Source organism: Trichechus manatus, unplaced genomic scaffold (genome assembly GCF_000243295.1).
Source record: "Trichechus manatus latirostris isolate Lorelei unplaced genomic scaffold, TriManLat1.0 scaffold00217, whole genome shotgun sequence".
Classification (NCBI taxonomy): domain Eukaryota; kingdom Metazoa; phylum Chordata; class Mammalia; order Sirenia; family Trichechidae; genus Trichechus; species Trichechus manatus.
In genome coordinates this window covers 2,676,660-2,698,568 of record NW_004444153.1, presented here as the reverse complement: position 1 = coordinate 2,698,568, position 21,909 = coordinate 2,676,660, and positions in this window count along the sequence as shown.

Sequence of the window (21,909 nt, the reverse complement as noted above, 5' to 3'; positions counted from 1 at the left end):
AATGGCAATGAGTTTTTTGTTTGTTTTGTTGTTGTTCATAAAGAACAAACCTCTAAATACTTGCTCTTTAACATAAGACACTTTATTTCTTTTTACTAACCAGCCCAACGCCCTTCTTGCTGACAGGAAACACCACCAAGTGATCTTTGAGAGAATCTGGCTATAATTTGGGGCTTTGCTCTTTTCAACACGTTCCTCCCAAGAACGTCACGTTCCTCCACACCAAGTCACAGAAAAGGAAGGCATGGATGACCATGAGGAAAGATTTTTATGGGCATGATCTAGAAATGTAATTTATTACTTTCACTCACATTCCATTGGCTAACATGGCTACATCTAAGTGCAAAGGAGGCCAATAAATGCATGCCAAAAACAAAGGGAAGGTGACTGCCAGTCTGCCAAGAATCGGGCATTTTGAGGCTATTAATAGTAAATTTTAATTCATTTTCAGGCCGCAACTGTTTTCTGAATTAATAAGAAAAATCAATAGGCATTTTTTTATGCAAAAGGAAAGCTAGATTTTAAGCCACGATAAAGTAATTCACAATAATGTAAAAAGTATACCTTAATTTTGGACTATTTGCATTTCTAAAGCTTATTAATATTTTGTTTTGAGGTAGGCAGGAGACTGTGGATAGAAAATAACACTTTCCTCTATCACTGCAGTAATCCAGAGAAGGAGAAGGTAGAAGTCAGGATCAAAACATTACCATGGAGGGAGATAAACTGGCCCTTGCCATCTGACAGCAGGAGAATGGACAATAAAGTGAGAGAGAGCCAGAAAAATTCACCCTGTAAAGAGTCTTCATTTGTGGTATCCAGGAGAATTTATGGGCCCTGTCTTGTTCTAACACTTTCTTTTCTCAGTTGTAATTTCTTCCTGCTATCTCCAAGCTTCACTGAAGTTTTGTTTAGAGTTACAGCTTGGACTAAGTGGAGTTTCTGTAGAATTAAGGGAGATATCAGTTTTCATGTTCAGGGTGAAGAACTATGGGTAGACTGACGACAGGGTGGAAAAGCAAGTAACTAGTCAGTCTCCAGGAGTTGGGGGCACAAGTCAGAATCATCTTGCTGGTGACAATAACAAGATTGTGGCTCGGAAATTCTTGGGCAGTGGAACCCTAAAAGACCCCGAGCTTTCTGTAGTCACATAACATGACATTCCAAAAATATACTTCTTTGTTTACGAAAAAGGACTTACCTGTTGATAGTAGAATATCTAGGACACATCAGAAGGTATCATGAAATATGAATGAAGCCGATAGCACACCCACCATCTTGAATAAGCAAAGGGTGGTGCCTGCCGTTCCTATGTGATATGAGAACTAATTCCTTGCAAGTAAGCTATCTCCTTATTAGGTAATGTAGGAACTAACCCCCGTCTTTAAGGTATCTCCTTCTTTAGGTATACTGCTGGTTCCCGCTCAGTTAAGAAAAATAAGAGACTGGAGTCTCAAGACCAGTCAAAGCTGATCTGGAACCAGGTTTTGCCTGCCTGACATGCGCAGTACCAACAACCTTGTCCCTTGGATGACCTATTGACGTCAGAGGCCAAAAAACACACCCCCGTCTATGCCCCGGATGTGGGCAAAACTTCATCTTTGCGGTCCCCCTCTTAAACTAAGCAGACGCAGAAGATTGGACCACCTGAGGAACACCCACGGGCCAAACAAATCAGCAGGCTGACTCTACCTTGGGGCACCCCTGAAGACCTCAAACCCAATTTTACTCTACCCGTAAAAACCCCTTGGGCCATTGTTCAGGAGGCCACCTTGGCGACACAAGTCCTGGTGGGCTTCTTTACTTGGCCAACTAAGTAAAGCTTCTTCTTCCGTTTTTACCACTCCATGTCTTTCTAGCCCCGCTGAGGAGACCTGGAAGCGTCTGGTTACGTAAGAAATATGATTCTAGTACTATAATTGAAGTTTATTTTTTTGATGAGATTGGGCAACACACTTCACCACTGTTAGGACTCAGTTTCCAAAAAATAGCATAATAATGCCTAACTCATATTTTGTTTTCTGGTAAGAGAAGGCATATGAATGTTTCTGTGAACTTTAAAGCACGATACAGGCATAAGGAATAAGCATCCATGCTGCAACTTCACAAATATTCCTATATATTAAGTAGTATAACAAAAACCTAACCTGTTGCCATCAAGTCAATTCCGACTCGTATATAATGCCTAATAAAAAGGTAGATTTTCTTTTTTAAATCTTTCTATGATTTTAATTAGACAGTCTCTCTGCCCGTGCATCATGGAAGTCAACAATAAAATTTTCTTGTTGAAATTAAAAAAAAAAAGTGTCCTGGAAATTTTTTTTTGGATCGGCTCAGGTAAGGAAAAGTTGCTTACAGCCACTATAAGAGGAAACTTTTGTCTCTGCTGAATCATTAAATAGTGAAGGTGTTAATCAGAATTGTATCCAGGCTGTTGTAAAGGTTAAAGTCTGCTTAAAGCAATAAAAATAATTTAAATAAAAAATGGCAACTGCTCTAGCCATGTTGCTCTGTATACTTTCAACTCGAAAGCAAAAATGTTCATTTTAAAAATGTTATGGAGTTATCAAAGTAGAATGCAAAAATATGATATTTAGGTAGAAAAGGTCAAATTAAAAAAAAAGCAGGAGTCTCAAAAACTTGAAATGTCAAGATTTTGGAAAAAACTATGAAATAATTTTTTAAGCTTACTATTTGATTGACTGAAACTATTTCTTATGAATTGTCAAGGAAATGCAAAATAGCACATGTTGATACAGCCATTTGTAAAATGTTTGCCTGGTGTATTCTCTCTAAGGAGTAATATTGGTGGAACAGGGGTTGCAAGGTATGTTTAAAAGTATGAATTTGAATAGTAAATGCTACTACTTTGGTAAGCTTGGATTTTATGAAGTAATTTGTTATCTCTGGAGTTTTTAATACAAAGATCTATAAATATGTATGAAAATACACTTACAGCTACTCAATATCTTCCTTCTTTTAAATGTTATGTGAAAAGTATTGGCTTGGCTACAGGAAGGTGTTAATTATTGATGAGAAACAGAATATGCAAATTGAAAATCCAAAACAATAACTTTGCAGAATTGCTAAGAACACTCTTAGAAGCTCTAGGCTGCAAAATAAATATTCATGCAAATTGTAGAAAGTTTTGTTACCAGTTTTGTTCATTGATTGCCAATGGTACTAATGCACAGACTTGATCCCTTAAGGACAGCTTTACATGTTTCAGAAATTGTGAAGTGTTCCATTTCACTTTGGATTGGCACCTCTCAGCCCTCATGAAGCTTACAGTTTACTTCTTTGTGGATTTTAGGGTATTCAGAATGCAACTGATCTAGGATTCTGGATGACATCAAAGTTCAATGAGAAAGGAGAAAACAAATGAGAATAAAATTGTGACAGAAGTTATGCTAGCTTTTTATCTGAAAGGGATTTTCTCCTCTAAGATTTCAGGTACCTAGCTAACCAAGTGGGAGAGATGCATATTTGTGCCCATTTCAAAGAAAGGTGACCCAACAGAATGAGGAAATTATTGAACAATATCATTAATATTGCACACAAGTAAAATTTTGTTTAAGATAATTCAAAAGCAGATGCAGCAGTACATTGACAGGGAACTGCCAGAAATTCAAGCTGGTTTCAGAAAAGGATGTGGAACAAGGGATATCATTGCTGATGTCAGATGGATATTGACTGAAAACAGAGAGTACCAGAAATATATTTACCTGTGTTTTATTGACTATGTAAAGGTATTTGACTGTGTGGATCATAACAAATTATGGATAATATTGCTAAGAATGGGAATTATAGGACGCTTAATTGTGCTCGTAGGACACTTAATTTTGCTCATGAGGAAATTTACATAGACCAAGAAGTAGTTTGTTGAACAGATCAAGGGGACACTGCATGGTTTAAAATCAGGAAAGATGTGTGCCAGGGTTGCATCCTTTCACCATACTTATTCAATCTGCATCCTGAACAAATAATCTGAGAAGATAGACTATATGAAAAAGAACACTGCAACACTACTGGGGGAAGACTCATTAACAACCTGTGATAAGCAGATGAGAAGACCTTGCTTGTGGAAAGTAAAGAGGACTTGAAGCACTTACTGACAAAGATCAAAGACTACAGCCTTCAAAGACTACAGCCTTCAGTGTGGATTATACCTCAACATAAAGAAAACAGAAATTCTCACAACTGTACCAATAAGCAACATCATGATAAATGGAGAAAAGATTGAAGTTGTCAAGGATTTCATTTACTTGGATCCACAATCAACACTCATGCAAGCAGTAGTCAAGAAATCAAACGACGTATTGCATTGGGCAAATTTGCTGCAAAAGACCTCTTTAAGGTGTTGAAAAGCAAAGATGCCACTTTGAGGATGAACATGCGCCTAATCAACACCAAGTTATTTTCAATCGTCTCATATGCATGTGAAATCTGAACAATGAATAAGGAATACAGAGGAAGAATTAATACTATTGCAGTATGATATTTGGAAAGAATATTGAATATACCACAGACTGCTAGAAGGAACAAGTCTATATTGGAAGACATACAGCCAGAGTGCTTCTTGGAAGCGAGGATAGTGAGACTTCGTCTCATGTACTTTGGACATGTTATCAGGAGAGATCAGTCCCTGGAGAAGAATATCATGCTTGGTAAAGTAGAGGGTCAGTGAAAAAGAGGAGGACCTTCAATGAGATGGATTGACACTGTGGCTGCAACATTGAAGTGAAACATAGCGATGATTTTGAGGATGCCTCAGGACCTGGCAGTGTTTCGTTCTGTATACATAGGGTCACTATGAGTAGGAACCAACTTGACAGCACCTAACAACAGCAACAAGATTTCAGGGAACAAGTAAAATTATCAACGAGAAAAGGAGCATAATTTGTCCTTTGAGAAGATATTATCCACTTCCACTATGGGGTATGATCTGTATAACACCAGACAAAGCAGTAAGTGCTGCCTAAAATTTTACAACACTCATTTCCTTGTATTAGGATAAGCAAAGCCTTTACCATGCAACTTATCAAGGAGTGATATCTCATTTTTAGTGAATAATCTGTATCATTTCCCCACCCAAAACTCAGATACAGTGAAGGAACTGAAGAAACACTTGATGATCTGAGGGAGAATTGAGGAGAAGGGCATAAAAGAAGTAGAAAATTTGACCTAAAGGAAATAAAACGTTTTCTGCTTTACAATTTCTCTTAGAGCTGCTGGTATGTCATGTTAGCTTAAAACTGACAACTGATGTTTCTAAGTTTAGGAAGTTTACTTTCTCTATTACCCTTTTCAGTTTTAGGGATAGTAATCAAAGAGAAATTCATTAAGACTTCTTAAATGTAGAAGGATGATTTCCTGATTGACAACATTATGTACAGAGTTCAAGAATCAAGTATAATCTTTGTCTTACCTTTTGAGAAAACATCAATATATTTAAAATGATATTTCTCTAGAGGTGCGGCTACAAAAAAAATCTCTCATCAAGTACTATATTGTTTAAAACTATGGGTTCAGTTTGTGGGAGTGGTGGAATAAATGGGATAGACAGACAGATGTTTTTTTTGTGAGAGCATTTTCTAAATACTTGGAAGATATGCCTCATCCTTGTACAGCAGCTTCACCACTCCCCTTCTTTTGATAAATGCTCTCCTCAATTTTTCACAGTCCGTATCACTCATATCATCTTTTTAGGAAGCATTCCTTAATTTTCTCTTCCTTAGCCTGGATGACAGGTCCTTTCTGTTTGTTCTCAGGTTCTCCAATGAACTATGAGCTCCAGTAGGCCAGCCACTGCATCTTTAATTATTTATACTCACTACCAGAAAATGTGGCTGGCATGATAAATGTTGTTATTGTTGTTGTTAGAAGCGTAATTCATAATATCTCTAAAATGAAACCAACTCAGATGTGCTTTAACATTGTATTGATATATTGCTATACAGCAATTAATAAACTTAAGAACTATATTGTTGTTGTTAGATGCTGTCCAGTGAGTTCCAACTCATGGAGACCCTATGTACAACAGAAAGAAACACTGCCAGGCCCTGGGTCATCCTCACAATCATTGCTGTGTTTGAGGCCATTGTTGAAGCCACTGTGTCAATACATCTCATTGAGGGTCGTCTTTTTTTTCTCTGACCCTCTACTTTAGATTCAAGTTGTTGTCTGATGTTGTTGGTCCTCTACCCAAAGGAATCTCTTTAATAATTCTTGTAAGTTTGGTTTGGTTTTTACAAATTCCCTTAATTTCTGTTTATCTGAAAATGTCCTAATTTTGCCATCATATTTGAGAGAGAGTTTTGCAGGATATATTATTATTGGTTGGCATTTTATTTCTTTCAGGGTTTTATATATATCCTTCTATTGCCTTCTTGCCTACATGGTTTCTGCCAATTAATCAGAGTTTAGTCTTATGGCTTCCCCTTTGTATGTAACTTTTTTTTTCTTGATCTGCTTTCAGGATTCTTTCTTTGTCTTGTTTCAGCGAGTGTGATTATAATCTGTCTTGACTTTCTTTTGGAGTCTATCCTACGTGGGGTTAAAACTTCCTGGATGGTCAGTTTTTCATCCTTCATGATATTAAGGAAGTTTTCTATTGGCAGATCTTCAATAATCCTCTCTGTGTATTCCATTTTCTTTCCTGTTCTGGAACTCCCATCGTGCGCAATTTTTTGCTCTTAATTATATCCCACATAGTTCTTAGGTTTTCTTCATTCTTCTTCATTATTTTCTCTGATTTGTCCTCAAACAAAGTGGCAGCCATGGATTTGTCTTCAATTTCACCACTTCTGTCTTTCATTGTTTCAAATTTGCTCCTAAAACCTTCTATTGCGTTGTCCATTTCTGAAATTTTGTTTTATCTTTTGGATTTCTAATTTCTGGTTTTGCATGATTTCTAATTGTTTATTGATTTTGACATTTTGTTCTTGTATTATTTTCTTGCATTCTTCTATTACTTCATCTGTGTTTTCGTTGATTTTGGCCATGTTTTTGTTAATTTTTTTCTGTGTTTTTCATGACTTTGTCTGCATTTTCCTTGATCTCTTTCTTAGTCTCTTGGACAGCCCTGGATATTAGACTTCTGAATGCCCTTTCCAGTGCCTTTTCTCCTGCTGAAAGGTCAACTGGTGCTTTATTCTGGTTACTTACTGCATCCATCTTGTCCTGTTTTTTATGTGTTTTAATATGGTCTGCTGTCTCTGAGACATTCAGGTGTTATTTTATTATTGATTGTAGGTTTGTTTGTTTCATCTGTCTTGTATTTATTTATTTATTTTGTTATGTCTGGGTGGGTGGGCCAGGAATGTTTTGTTGCTTGCTTGTCTGTGGGCATGATAGTTCTCACCACCTTGTCCTTGTGTGCAGGGCTGGTTGCTCAGCTATGGTGCAGTAGGGCAGGGCCAGCAGGAGGGGAAGGGGTGGAGATGGGTTGTTTGTCTGCAGCATGAACTGCGCTGCTGTCTGCAGGGGTAGTTCCAAGACTTCAGGGAAGGCCCTCAGGTTCAGGCTGGGTCCCCTGAATGCGGCAGTGGGTGGTGGAGAGGTCTGAAGCTGGCGGAAAGGGATCTGGGGTCCTGGCTAGTTCCCTTTGGTGCTGCTGTGGATAGTGGGAAGGGTCCAGAGCAGGCAGGAAGGGGCCTGGGGTCTGGGCCAGGCCCCTGGGTGCCATGGCGGGAAGCAGAAGAGGTCCAGAGCCAGCACAAACATGATACTCTACTTTCCCAAGCATGATATCCTTCTCCAGGAACTGGTCTCTCTTGCTAGTGTGTCCAAAGTACATGAGACAAAGTCCTGCCATCCTTGTTTCCAAGGAGCACTCTGGCTGAACTTCTTCCAAGACAGGCTTGTTCATTCTTCTAGCAGTCCATGGTATATTCAATATTCTTTGTCAACACCATAATTCAAAGGCATCAATTGTTCTTTAGTCTTCCTTATTCATTGTTCAGCTTTTGCACACATATGATGCTTTTCAAAATACCATGGCTTGGGTCAGACCCACCTTAGTTCTCAAAGTGACATTTTTGCTTTTTTAATGCTTTAAAGAGGTTTTTTTGCAACAGATGATACATATACAATACAGGTATATTGAACATATAAATATAAGAATTACTGAATATGCTTGTGACTTCTTCCCTCATTTTATCCTTTAAGACCTACTTTTAATTTCCTTCTCAGGCAGTTATCCTGTTCTGGCACTTCATCTGTATCTCTAATATTGTACTGGTCTTATTTTATGATAAATTAAATTTATTGTCTCCCCATTGACTAGGACATCCTCATCTATTTTATTTCTCTTTTTTCCCTAGAGATGTCTAGTAACAGCAGAGTGTAGGCACTCTCGATGTGCTTAAAAAAGAGTGAGGACAAGTAGCACAGGTAGAAATTATGAACTTAAAAAAGTTGTTTTTCAATATGAGTCTGACCTTCTATACAATTTTCTTTGAAATAAGAATTCACAGTTAATAAGCTAAAGAGAATGTTGTGTTTTAAAAGGAATTGTTCTTGGTCGATCAGTTCCAGAGATATGTGTGTGAAAATTTTCTGTATGATTGTGGATTTACCTACTTCTACTTTTAGTTCTAAGCAGCCTGGTTGGTGTAAGTTGTTTGCAATCTGCTGCTAAACTGTTGGCAGTTAAAACCCACCCCGTGGCACTGAGGAAGAAAGGCCTGATGATCTGCTTCCATAAAGATTACAGCCAAGAAAACTTTTTGGAATGGTTGTACTCTGTAACATATGGGGTTGTCATGAGTCAGAATTGACTCTATGGCAAAGGGGTACGGGCACTTGTAGTTACATCAATTTTTGCTTTATATCTTTTCAAGTTACATCATTAGGTGTATACAAAATTAGAAACATTATACACTTTCGCTGGAAAAAAAACTGTCATCATAATATGGTGAACCCCACTGTGAATCAAGGTGCAATAAGAAAGACAAACCATTATAAGTGATTCAAACAGAAGGAATTTAAAGCCAACAATTACATAGGTGATGAAAGAGTTGACTCAAAAGGGGATTTTGAAGCAGCCCAGGTATTAGCAACAGAAGTAAGACATAGCCATGCTTAGATTGGAGGGGAATGGGAGGAGATGGAGTTACCAGAGCCAGGAGCCATGACAGACCTATCCAGCCAGAGCTGCAACCACAAAGGGGAGGAAGCCACTGGCAGAGACATGGCCCAATACACAGAGGGAGAAGGGGACATACCCTGACTTTTTCCTTCCTCCCCATCTCATTGTTCTGCTGTTGCAGTCCTTTGATCAGGTGACATGGAACTTGGGAGGTGAAGGCTCCAAGGGCCAGAACCCCTGTACCAAAAGGGCACAGACAGGGAGAGCAAGAATTGGATCTGAGGGAAACAGGTGAGATTCAAGCACATCCCCCTTATTTCTAGTGAAAAAAAGCAAATTTTATCTCATATTAAAAGCTCCCTTTTAGTTAGTTTTTGTTTGACATACATTTACCATCATTTTACTTTTGACAGTTCTTTATCCTTGTTTTGGATGTTTTAAATAGAACTCTTAGTAAGCAGCCTATAGCTGGATTTTCTTTTTTATCCTTTAACAATTTTGTCTACAACTAAACATTTTTAGTTTTTGTAATATTTGAACTTATTTATACCATCACTTTTATGTGCTTTCCATTTGTTCTGCCTATTCTACTCGTTTATTTTCTCTTGATTCTTGTGTTCTTTTGTATTGAATGTTTTTTATTTTTTTACATTCCATAATTTCACTCATCTATTTTGGGAGTTATATATTCTATTCATTTAGTGGTTACTATAGAAAATGTAAAATGTTCAAACCTAAATGTTAAATATGTTCAAAATCTAAATATTCATTTGTCTTTTAATCCTTGCCCTGCTTATTAAAAAATCTTAACAGCGATTTATGTTTTAATGCCTGCCCTCCACCTCAAAATACAAAGACCTTGCTACATTTTATTTCTAATAGTACCTCTTTCTATTTATATGCTATATTTATTATTTTAGCTTTATATTATTCTTAATCCTGAATAACATTATTGTTTTTGTTCTATTTAGTTAGTAGTGTTTAGGTATACTCACATACTTACCAAGGCCTTTTTTTTTTCCCCACTTCTTTTTATATTATCATCACATAATTATTTATTTCTTTATGAAGGACAGTCCATAGAAATTTATTTTGGTAATATCTGTTGGTGGCAAGCTTGGAAAGTTTTATATATCTGTAATTAATTAAAATTTTTTTCACCTACTCTCTTAAATATATTATTTATCTTGCCTACTCCCATTTCTAACAATCTTTTCTAGCTGAGCAGAAGTTAAGGTAATGATTAATGTTGCATCTTGCAAAATACAGCTTACAGCTCACTGTCTATTAAAATTCTGTGCTTTCCATTGATGACCGGTTTGTTTCCAGCTTTATTTTTCCCCAGTAGGAAAGCTAAGTAGAACAATTAAGAAAAGGAGATTCAATAGCCTCTACAATTTCAAATCACCAAGGAGAAGAAAATGGTCCATCTCTATCATTCTAGTGAAAATATCCATTTGTGTCTTAACTGGTGTGAAATCACAGAACAGACCATTTCACTTAAATATAGAGTCAGTCAGCTGGGATTGTCACATGACAACCCTCAGGGCAGAATCGTGAGTCCAGTTGAGTGAGCAATTAAATACAGTTAATCTTTCTAGGTAATTGCAGTTGCTGCTCTGGCTGCTTCTCAGAATAGGCAATATGGGATAAATTGGGGACTGAGGGTATTGTCATTTTATATACTAGAATTAAAGATAATCTACCGTTAGCGGAATCATCTTTCTCAACTGTGCCATACAACATACAACAAATAAGTCCAAAAAGGCAAGACTGCAAGGTAATTTAATGTATTAAATCTCCTACAATCCAGTAATCATTTACTTTGGAGATAATGTCTATTTAATAAAACGGGTAAATGAAGATGTTCTGGTAATTGTTTATTCTCTAACAGCATTTCAGCGTTCACAAAGTGGAAGGGATATTTCAGGGAAAAGTGTGCTATTTCATTTTCTGGTAGTTTGGCCTAAGGTGCTCAAAAACCTGAGTCTAAGAGTTATACATAATCAGATTACGCGTTAACATTGGGAGTTTAAAAATAAAGCATTTACAAGGCCGTATATTTGGTTCTTAAAGCAGTGGTGAAGATAATAATTCATTCAAATATAAATTAGTATTTATTTAAGTATATTTTAAATGACATGGAAATAGTATGTATTTATATACTATAAACATTAGACATACTAATTTATTTACTGTTAAGACACACTAGGATAAAAAATAATGAAATATATGATGACTTTTTTTAACATTTTATTATTTTTAAATTGGAAAATACATATTCTGAGAAATCTTTTGCTTTTACCAGATATTTTGTGGTTTATCCAGCTCTTCAATTCATGATATGATCAAATAAATGCATATTTGGCAGAAAATAATAAATTGGAGACTGCACAGATAGCAGCTATAATCTTCATTTACCGTGCTTCTGACATGTAGTAGAGCAGGTTAGACAGCTAATATTTTCAATGAAGAAATGCATGTATTTTCATATCAATAATATGAAGCTTGTGTCATCCATCATCCTTCATTTTCTATAAATGTCAGAGTAGCTCTAAGGATATTTGAAAATGGAATGGCTGATAATTTCCGTATTTCTTCAATATTTTATTTGTACTTTTCTTTCTTCAGAACCTAACTAAGGTCAGTCTGTCAGAGCTCATATCCCAAGCACTGACCTGAAATGGTCTTTAAAATTTAAAGACATAGCTGGTGATATCCCATTAGACAGCAGTGAGAGTCTCACCATCTGCTCGGTCATATTTTGAGTTAGATTGAAAATGGAGATTCACCATTTGGAAAAACTCTACATTAGCTCTGTCAAGATGAATTTTACTGTACTTTTTACTTTAATTAAAAAGCTACATATCATTGAATCACAACATCAATTAAAGTTGGTATTATAACTTTGGAATAATATATGCGATATCTTTCTATTGGTCTATGGTATTTCAACATTTTTTGCAAATCTCTAAATAGCTGTATACTTTTTTCAAAAGTATGTTATAGATTTCAAAACATCAGCAAAAATACTGAGGTAGAAATACAATAAAAAGGCAAAGAAAGAAATATAATTTAGATTTATTTCTCATGTTATATACTTTAAGAATAATCTATTTCTCCTGTCTTATTAATTAGTTTCAAAGCTGAGCAATCAGAAAACATTGATTTTGAACCTCTTATATCCATCATGTAAATAACACGAAACTATAACTCTTATCATTTGTACATAATACACATGCTTTTTCAGCCCAGGTGATATGCACTTAGGATAAAATACTATGCAGAAAACCTCATAAGATTTCAAAAGATGCCACCTTACATTTTAAAATATTCTTTACTCCTCTGGATTGAATTTTTTAGTAATTCTATTTCACTCATATGATAACATATAGAAATGATATATGTAGAGTCATTCTTATACATAAACTAAAGTCATAGCGACCCTATAGGCCAGATTAGAATTGCCCCATAGAGTTTCTGAGGCATAAATCTTTACTGAAGTGGACTGCCACATCTTTCTCCCATGGAGCAGCTGGTGAGTTTGAACCACCAGCCTTTTGGTTAGCAGCCGAGCACTTTAACCATGCACCACCAGGGCTCCTCTGTAAGTAAACTAAGTGATAGAAATTACTTGTATCAGATGATTTATCAAGTCAGTCAGCAAATATTTATTGTGAATTTACTATTTTCCAGATATTTTCATGGCACTGGGGATATAGCAATGAAAAAATTAGACATTGTCTTTTTTCTCATGGAACTTACATGAGAAAAGAAAGACTAAAGAAATAAATAGAAAATGGCAATGATGATGATATTCATGAAAACTATAGAGAAATAAGTAAGAGTCTGATATGGAGAACACACAGGTTGGCACATATGCCATGGGTATTTTGCATGGCACAACTCCAAAGGGCATCAGTCATACAGTCTGTGATGGAAATAATGTATCCAGAGTTGCACAATCTGCACAACCTGTTCAAAGAGGCAGCACTGAAAGACAGGGTCTGTTAAGAAGAGGATAAGGTTGCTATGTGAAATGTAAGGAGAACTTCCAGGCAGACAAAACAGCATGAAACAAACACCCAATGAATGAATTTAGAGTGTTCCAACAACTAAACAGTGGCTGTTGTAGATAGATCAGAAAGAGTGATGATTTGAGGAAAAGACGATTCAAGGAGAAGCCATTAAAGGGGACAGAATGAGCTAGTTTACCTTGTAGAAGATGGCTCTTCCTGCTGTGATGAGAAAGTGGTTGTTAATTGCTGTGAGTTGATTCCTACTCATTGCAACCCCATGTGTGCAGAGTAGAACTGCTCCCAGGGGTTTTCAAAGCTGTGATCTTTTGGGAAGCAGATCAACAGGCGTTACTTCCAAGGTGCTTCTGGATGGGTTTAAGCTGTCGATCTTTTGGTTAGTAGTCTAGTGCTAAACCATCTGCACAACCCAGGGACTCCTGTGATGAGAGTAGCTTGGTGTAAAGACAGTGTCTTAGTTATCAAGTGCTGCTATAACAGAAATACCACAAATGGATGGTTTTAACAAAGAGAAGTTTATTTCCTTACAGTAAAGTAGGCTAAAAGTCCAAATTCAGGGTGTCAGCTCCAGGGGAAGGCTTTCTCTCTCTCGGCCTTCTGATCAGTGTTCCCCCAGACTAGGAGCTTCTCAGCGCAGGGAACCCTGGTCCAAAGGATGCGCTCTTCTCCCGGTACCGCTTTCTTGATGGTATGAGGTCCCCCTCTTCTCTATGCTCACTTCTCTCTTTTATATCTCAAGAGATTGCCTCAGGACACAATCCAATCTTGTAGATTGAGTCCTGCCTCACTAACACAACTGCTGCCCATCCTCCCTCATTAACATCATAGAGGCAAGATTTACAACATGTAGGAAAATCACACAATACCGGGAATCATGGCCCAGCCAAACTGACACACACATTTTTGGGGCGACATAATTCAATCCATGATAGACAGGGATCTGGGAAGATGGAGCTGTGCAAAGAATAGAGGACCCGGAAGGTGATGTTTCAGTAATCTAGCCTCCCCTCCCCCCAAAAAAGAAAAGAAAATTGAAAAACACAAAAGCAAGCAAACTAACAAAAATGTGATGGAAACCCAAGCAGTACTTATAAAAATGTAGATGGTGAAAAATGAATGGATTGAGCTGATTTTCAGAGATACATTCAGTGGTTTTGGGTGATGTATTAAATGTACAAATTGAGGGACGGCTGTATATCTGGATTAACTCCTAGGGTGCTGGCCTGAGAAAATGCATAGAAAAAGACATCATCACTTAGATGAAATAGATTAGTTAGTGAAGAAATGTGTAGATGGATAAATTTCATATTCCTGTTGGGGATATGTTAGGCTGTAAGTTTGAAATTCTATGGAATTTTATGGTGTTTGAGTATCCCTCCCCCTAGCTCATAAACACAAGTCAAGCACATGCTCATTCACACACACGCACACACACACACATACATACACACAATATCATGCATATATTTTATCAAGATATAATTAATTTTGAAAAGAAAATTTGCTCCCAAGCACAAAGGTTATTGACCAGTGCTTAATTTACACTCAGTAGTATAAAGTTGTTTTGTTTTTTTTTTCTTTCAATTGATTTCTCTTCTTTTTCTGCACAGTGGGTATGGATAACTGTTGTTTAATAATAATAATTTTTACTTTTACCAAAAAAAAAAAAACCAAACCCATTGTTGTTGAGTCAATTCTGACTCATAGCAACCCTACAGGACAGAGTAGAACAGCCCCATAGGGTTTCCAAGGAGCACTTGGTGACTTCGAACTGCCAACCATTTGGTTAGCAGCCAAACTCTTAACCACTACATCACTAGGGTTTCCTTACTTTTACAGTAGCTATTTATAATAGCTACAGGTGTACTGTTCTTTCCTAAATTACCTGAATTCAACAAATCAAGAATTATCAGAATATTCGAGTGCAGCAAAGTTTATATCTGCTATAAATTTTCTGTAGTCAGTCATAAATTACTGTGGATCCTGAGCAAACCTCCCACCTTTGTAAAATGTTCACTACTTTTTGGCACTTGAAAATGAATTCCAATTCTTTTAAAAGTTATTTCTTCAGGATATAATGCAATCTAGTTGTCTCTCTGGGAGAATATCATCCACAGTTTTCTTTTTTGTTTTGTTTTTGATAATGAATATTCAGACATATGGTAGCCCTGTTAAGTGACCAATATGTTGAATTTCAGACATATATACTGAATTTTGCAACCACATTTGCAAGTTTGCCAGGATGAAGGCAAACAGAAAAATGAATAAAAACAAAATCGACATGAGATACTGGGGCAAGAAAAGCATAAAAGATTTATTTATAAATTTTTTTTTAAATAAATTACGATCGACATGTAAGTATCAGTGTTTGATTTATTTTCTTATTTCTTCTTTTTTACATTTTTCTATTCTACTTGATTCTTCCTTTCAATGACCTTGACCCTGGATGTAATCCTCTGCCTATCCAAATTTCCTTGTCAAGACGTAAAGAACATCTTGTAATACTTTTAATGGATAGCTAGCGCGTAATTTTTTTTAACTGAGCAACAATCGTGGTGCAATTTTACAGGGAATGGATACCTTCTTCTTTTTACAATCACTGAGAAATGACTTCGCAATCATTATCATGAAAGTTTCTCTGAGATAATTTGACCATTATTTGATAATATTAATCTACCAGAATATTTTTCTTTGTATGCTATAAAACAAAGTTCAACTTTTAACATATTAAGAAATTAATACATTACCTTTAGCTATGTTATGCTGTGATAAGAGCAAACTTTCCCTACAACACAATTGTTTATAATAAGGTTTTTTCTCCTTCATGTAATATGTCCACCATGGATTTTCTATGCCTCTGCTCCATGCCATCTTCATTTTGACAGCCAGACTGATGTACTGATCTGGGCCATTGCCAGTGCTGGGGCAGAGGCAACAGAACATCACGGTGAAGCACTTGCCACTTCTCTGAGCTTCCACCCAGAAGTGGCTCCCATTATTTCCTCACAAATTTTACTGACCGAAACACACCACGACAATAACAACTACCACAGGAATACACTTTTCCATTTGATTTTAAACCTGTTAAGTAATTTTGTTTTTTCTGGGTCAAGTGATGGGAATCTTTTTAAATAAATCCTTACTGCCAGTTCCATAAAAAAAGAATGCCCATTCAAATCAAAGTGGTTTAGTTAGGGGAAATTTAGATAATTCAAAGTAAGTAGTAACAAAATTAATCAGTAAATACTTGATTAATGAATCAATGCAAAATAATAAGCCAATTGATTTTACATTTCTTAATCAAACAAGGAGGAAGATCTGTTTAGCTTCAGTTTTCTTTTGTTCTCTCTGTCCTCTCTGTATCTCTTCTCCTATTTATGTATACATTCTAAATAGACTTGGATTCAGCATAGATATAAGAATCTTAATCAATACATAAAAAAATCAGTATTCACAAGATTTCCAAGTGTATAAATTATATATTGATTATAATAAAGCCAAGGTCTTTGAGATTTATAGTCTATTTATAAGTTATATATATATATATATATATATACATATATATACATATATATATACATATATATACATATAATAAGTTATATGTATATATATATATCAGTTATTTAATATTTTGGTGGTTTCTCCAAGTTAAAATAAAAATTTCTGATTGCTTCATAAGTTTTTGTGATTCTCTCAGGCTCAGTAAATATTGTTCTGTAGTCTCTATTCTAAAGTCATAAATAACCAAGGCTATCTTTTTCTCTAAGTGATTACAAAGAAATTCCATAGCAGTTTTGTTTTATAAAGAAGAGTGTTAGGCAATGAAATGAATACTTATGCTAATGATGATTCAGTGAACCTAAGTAGTTGGAAACAATTGTAGCAGTTTTCTCCTTATTATTACCACCTACTTTCCAGGTGTGCGCTCCTCAGGTGCTCAGATCCCATTGTCCCTCCAGGTATTCCCTCTGTGTACCTCAGAAAGGCTAGTTAGCTCTCCATCAGCTAGTAATGTAGCCCCTTCCTCACCACTTTTTCTAATATCATTTTGATTGTCTTCTTCTTTCCAGTTGCTGTCATGGAATATATATATACATATTTTTCTTACAAACTGATGCATATACATTCAATACTGATAGATTAATAACCTGCTTTGGTTATGGGGGAAGGGTTTCTAAACTGAGAGCTATAAAATCAGTTTCAGGCAGCCTAGGGACCACCCTAAATCAAATGCAGAATATGGTATGAATGAGCGCTTACGTGTATATGCTTATGTATTTTTCTTGCAAAAGGGTTTGTGGGTTTAATCACATGTTCAGGGGAGCCTCTCACCATGAAAAGGTTAAGAATTAATAATCTTCATGTTATTAGTTATATGAGCAACAAATGAGAGGGTGAGTTTGGGCAGAAAGTATCAAAATAGAAGTAACACTCTTGCCCGGGATCTAAAATTTACTAACAGTATTCCTAAAAGTTTGGGCAAGGCACTGTAGTCAAGGAGCATGAACTCTAAAGCCAGGTGGTGTGGGTTTGTATCTTTGACTCACCACTAACTAGCTCTGTGATCTTGGGCAAGTTATTTAATCTTTCTGTGCTTCAACTACCACATCTGTAAAATGAGTATAATCATAGTGCTTATATCATAGGGTTGTTGTGGGGAATGGATAAATGGATATATGTAAAGATCTTGGACAGTGTCTGGCATATTGCAAGCACTACTTCAGTGTTTTATTTAGTAAGTTGTGGCATTACTATCTGAGGAAAAGAAGTATACATTACAAATTAATTTTTGTAATGTTTTTCATTAAAATCTTATGAAAATTACCTACCCCAATTTTTGAAGGACAAAATATTTTAAGCATTCATAATGCCTCAGCAAGATTACATACAATTCACAGTTATTCTCATTTATCTGATGTCAGCAGTCAGTGATTCCATGCATAAAAAAACCTGTTGCCATCAAGTCAATTCCAACTCATAGTGACCCTATCGGACAGAATAGAACTGCCCCATAGAGTTTCCAAAGAGCATCTGGTGGATTTGAAGTGCTGACCTTTTTGTTAGCAGCCCAGCGCTTAACTCAACTGTGCCACCAGCGCTCCATAGGAAGCTAGTAAAACTACATTGCTTTTTACATATTTTATAGTTTAGTTTCCACTAATTCAGTTGGCCTTCACCTAATTATTTCAAATTATGAGGCTGCATTGTTTAAGAGATACACAACATTCATATACAATAAGCATCCATAGTGTTTTCAACTAATGAGAACAAAATATATAATTGAAACATTTCAAGTTCTTTCAATAGTTCAGATAAGGACAGGCACAAATATCAAAGTATTTCTATTGTGAAATCAGCAGCCTAGCACTGAAATAAGCATATATTAAGAACATGTTTCTTCATGTGGTTAGGAGTGGGTAAGTTGCTTAACAAGGGATGACTTCTTGCTATTACTGACTAATTTTAATAGATTAACTGAATTGCATTAATGCTAACCTTTGAACTGTGAAACTGCTGTCTATTCTTTGTGACCTGAAATTGTCCTCTTTTAAATCCATTAAATAAAATGATGTGACACTGAGCATAATTAATTACACATACTCAGCAGCAGAAAATCAGGCATATAAATGGAATATTGATTTTCAAGAAGGCTGTTGCCTTATAGCTCTGAAGGAATTAGCCACAGGTATGTTTTGCAAGCTATGGTAGATAATTATTAATAATAAACCCAGGGCTTGTAGTTAATTAAATCTGTTACAAAAAAGTGTTTTACCAAAATGCTACCAAGCGCTTAAACACTGTTTTAAAAGAGTAATCATAATCTCCTCTATTTACCTGCGTGTGTGACAAAAGAAGGGAATAAAAACATTGAAAACTAATAAGACCTTCATTTTAATGACTGTCATCTTATATTTCATTTGCATCTCACTATAGCCATGCTGACGTCACTAACTGATTATAAAACATTGGTGAGCTGTGCTTGAGACATTTTTGTTATTTTGTATAATTTGTTCTCTAAGCAAAATATAAAGGTCATGTTACTTTTCAATTTTTCCTGACCTTTCATTTTCAACATAATCATATATATGAATTAAAGTCATTTCTCTTACCCAAATTCTATTTTTCCTGGAATAAATCTGTACTTGAAAGTGACAAGGATCTAAGGAAAACATATTCCATTGCTTAATGTATTCAGTCTATAAAATACGCACATATGTTGCTTACCTTGTAGTTTCTAAGGCTAAACCACAGTTGTCTTAGTTCATTAATATCTACTCTGCAAGTACTAATCACTTTTTAATAACTTTAAAAACAATTAAATATTGAAAAAAGAGCCGTTCAGTAATATAACGATGACTTTTTTAAAGCAATTCCCCTATTATCAGTGGACCACATGAAATGGCTTGGAGTTCCTTTCAATTGTTCTTGAGTGCATTAGTTGAAATTGAATTACTTTGTGTTTTTAGTTATGACTACAGATCCAAAGTAATCAATCGGTGAATTTTTTAATAGCATGCAATAATTTTCTGGTGTTTTACTCTTCCAACCCAACAAATCCCACAGCAGGATATCTACCTTTAATGTTTTCAAATAAGCCATTACAGGTACGGTCTAACTATGGTCTAACTTCCCCTGGGATATGTAACACCCATAGTTGCTGTGTATAATTCTGTAGGTTTGTACTGCACATCTCCAGAAGGGACTATTTGCATTGTTGTGTATTGAATGGCACAGAAGTGTCCATGCACAGCAACATCTAGGCCCTTTAAAAAATTTTTTTTTAATTAAAAAAAATAACTTTCTATTTAGAAATAATTAGAGTTAGGTCTCGTGTATCCTCTACCCAGTATCCCCTATGATTACATCTTACATGACTATAGTACAATATCAAAACCAGGAAGTTGACATTGGTTAAAGTTGTGTGTATAGTTCTATGTAGTCTCTTATCACATGTAAATTCTTATGCCTAATGCAATCAAGATACAGAATTATTCCATCACCGCAAGAATCTTCCTCACGTTATCGCTTTACACCAGTACCCAGCCCTTCCCCCAACAATCCCTAACTCCTAGTAACCACTAATCTGTTTTTCATCTCTATAATTCTGTCATTTTGAGAATGTTGTATAAATAGAATCATACATTGCGTGACCTTTGAAGATCGGATTTTTCATTCAGCATAATTGAGATCCGTCCAAGCTGTTGTGTGTATCCATAGTTTATTCCTTCTCATTGCCGACTAGCATTCTGTGGTGTGAATGTACCATAGTTTAACCATTTACATATTGAGGAACATTTTTGTTGTCTCCAATTTTGGGTTATAACCAATAATGCTGTATGAACAATCGTGTATAGGTTTCACACAGATAAAAGTTTTAATTTGTCAGGAATAAATTCCCACAAGTAAAATTGCTGGCTAGTATGGTATGTACATAATTTTTTTTTTCTTTTTAAGAATCAGCCAACTATTTTCCAGAAAGACTGTACAATTTTACATTTTCGTAAGCAATGTATGAGTGATCCAGTTTCTCTGTATCCTTGCTAGAATTTGGTGTTGTCCCATTTTTTTTTTTTTTATTTTAGCCGTTCTTACAGGTATGGTGATACTCCACTGCAGTTTTAATTTGCATTTTCCAAAGTCTTAGTGATGTTGAACATTTTTTCATGTGCTTATTTGCCATTCATACATCCTCTTTAATGAAATGTAACTTCGTATGTTTTTTTTTTTTTTTCATTTTTCTAGTACAGAGGTTTTTTACATATTACAGATTCAAGTCTTTTGTCAGATACTGGTTTGCAAATATTTTCCCCAAGCATGTTGCTTGTCTTTATATCCTCTTAACAGGGTCTTCACTGAGCAAAATTAAATTTTGATACAGTCCAATTTATCAATGTTTTCCTTTATAGACCATATCTAAAATCTCTTCACTAACTCCAGGTCTTGAATATTTTCTTCTATGTTATCTTCAAAAAGTTTTATAGATTGATGCTTTACATTTAAATCTATGATAAATTTTTAGTTAATTTTTGTGTAAGACATGAGGTTTAGGTCAAGATTTTTTTTTTTCCTCTCTGTGCAAATTCAATTGCTTCAGCATCTTTTGTTAAAAAGGTTATACTTCTCCATTGAATTGTCTTTGTAACTGTCAGCAAATCATTTGGGCATATTTGTGTGGATTTACCTACAGGTTTTGTATGCTGTTCCATTGATCTATGTACTGTTCTCTTGGCTAATAACACATTGTCTTTATTACTGTAGTTTTATAATAAGTCTTAAAATCAGGTAGTGTCATTTCTCAACTTTTACAAAATTGTTTTAGCTAATCTACTTCTTATGCATTTCCACATAAGGTTTACAATCAGCTTGTCTAAATATGTACCATAAAATCCTGCTGAGACAGATTGATTGATTGAAAACAATTAAATCTATAGATTAATTTGGAAAGAAATGATATCTTAATAATTTTGAGTCTTCCAATTCATGAACACAGAATATTTCTTCATTTATTTAGATCTTCTTTGATTTCTTTCAATAGCAGTTTGTAGTTTCCAGCATACAAGTCTGTACATGTTTTGTTAGATTTCCACCTATTTATTTCATTTTTTGAGCAATTGTAAATGGCATTAGATTTTTTTTTTTAATTTTGTTTCCCACATGTCCTCTCTTTCTTTTTTTTTTTTTAATATATTTTATTGTACTTCAGGTGAAGGCTTACAGAACAAATAGTTTCTCATAAAACAGTAGTACACATGTTGTTTAATGACATTGGGTAACAAG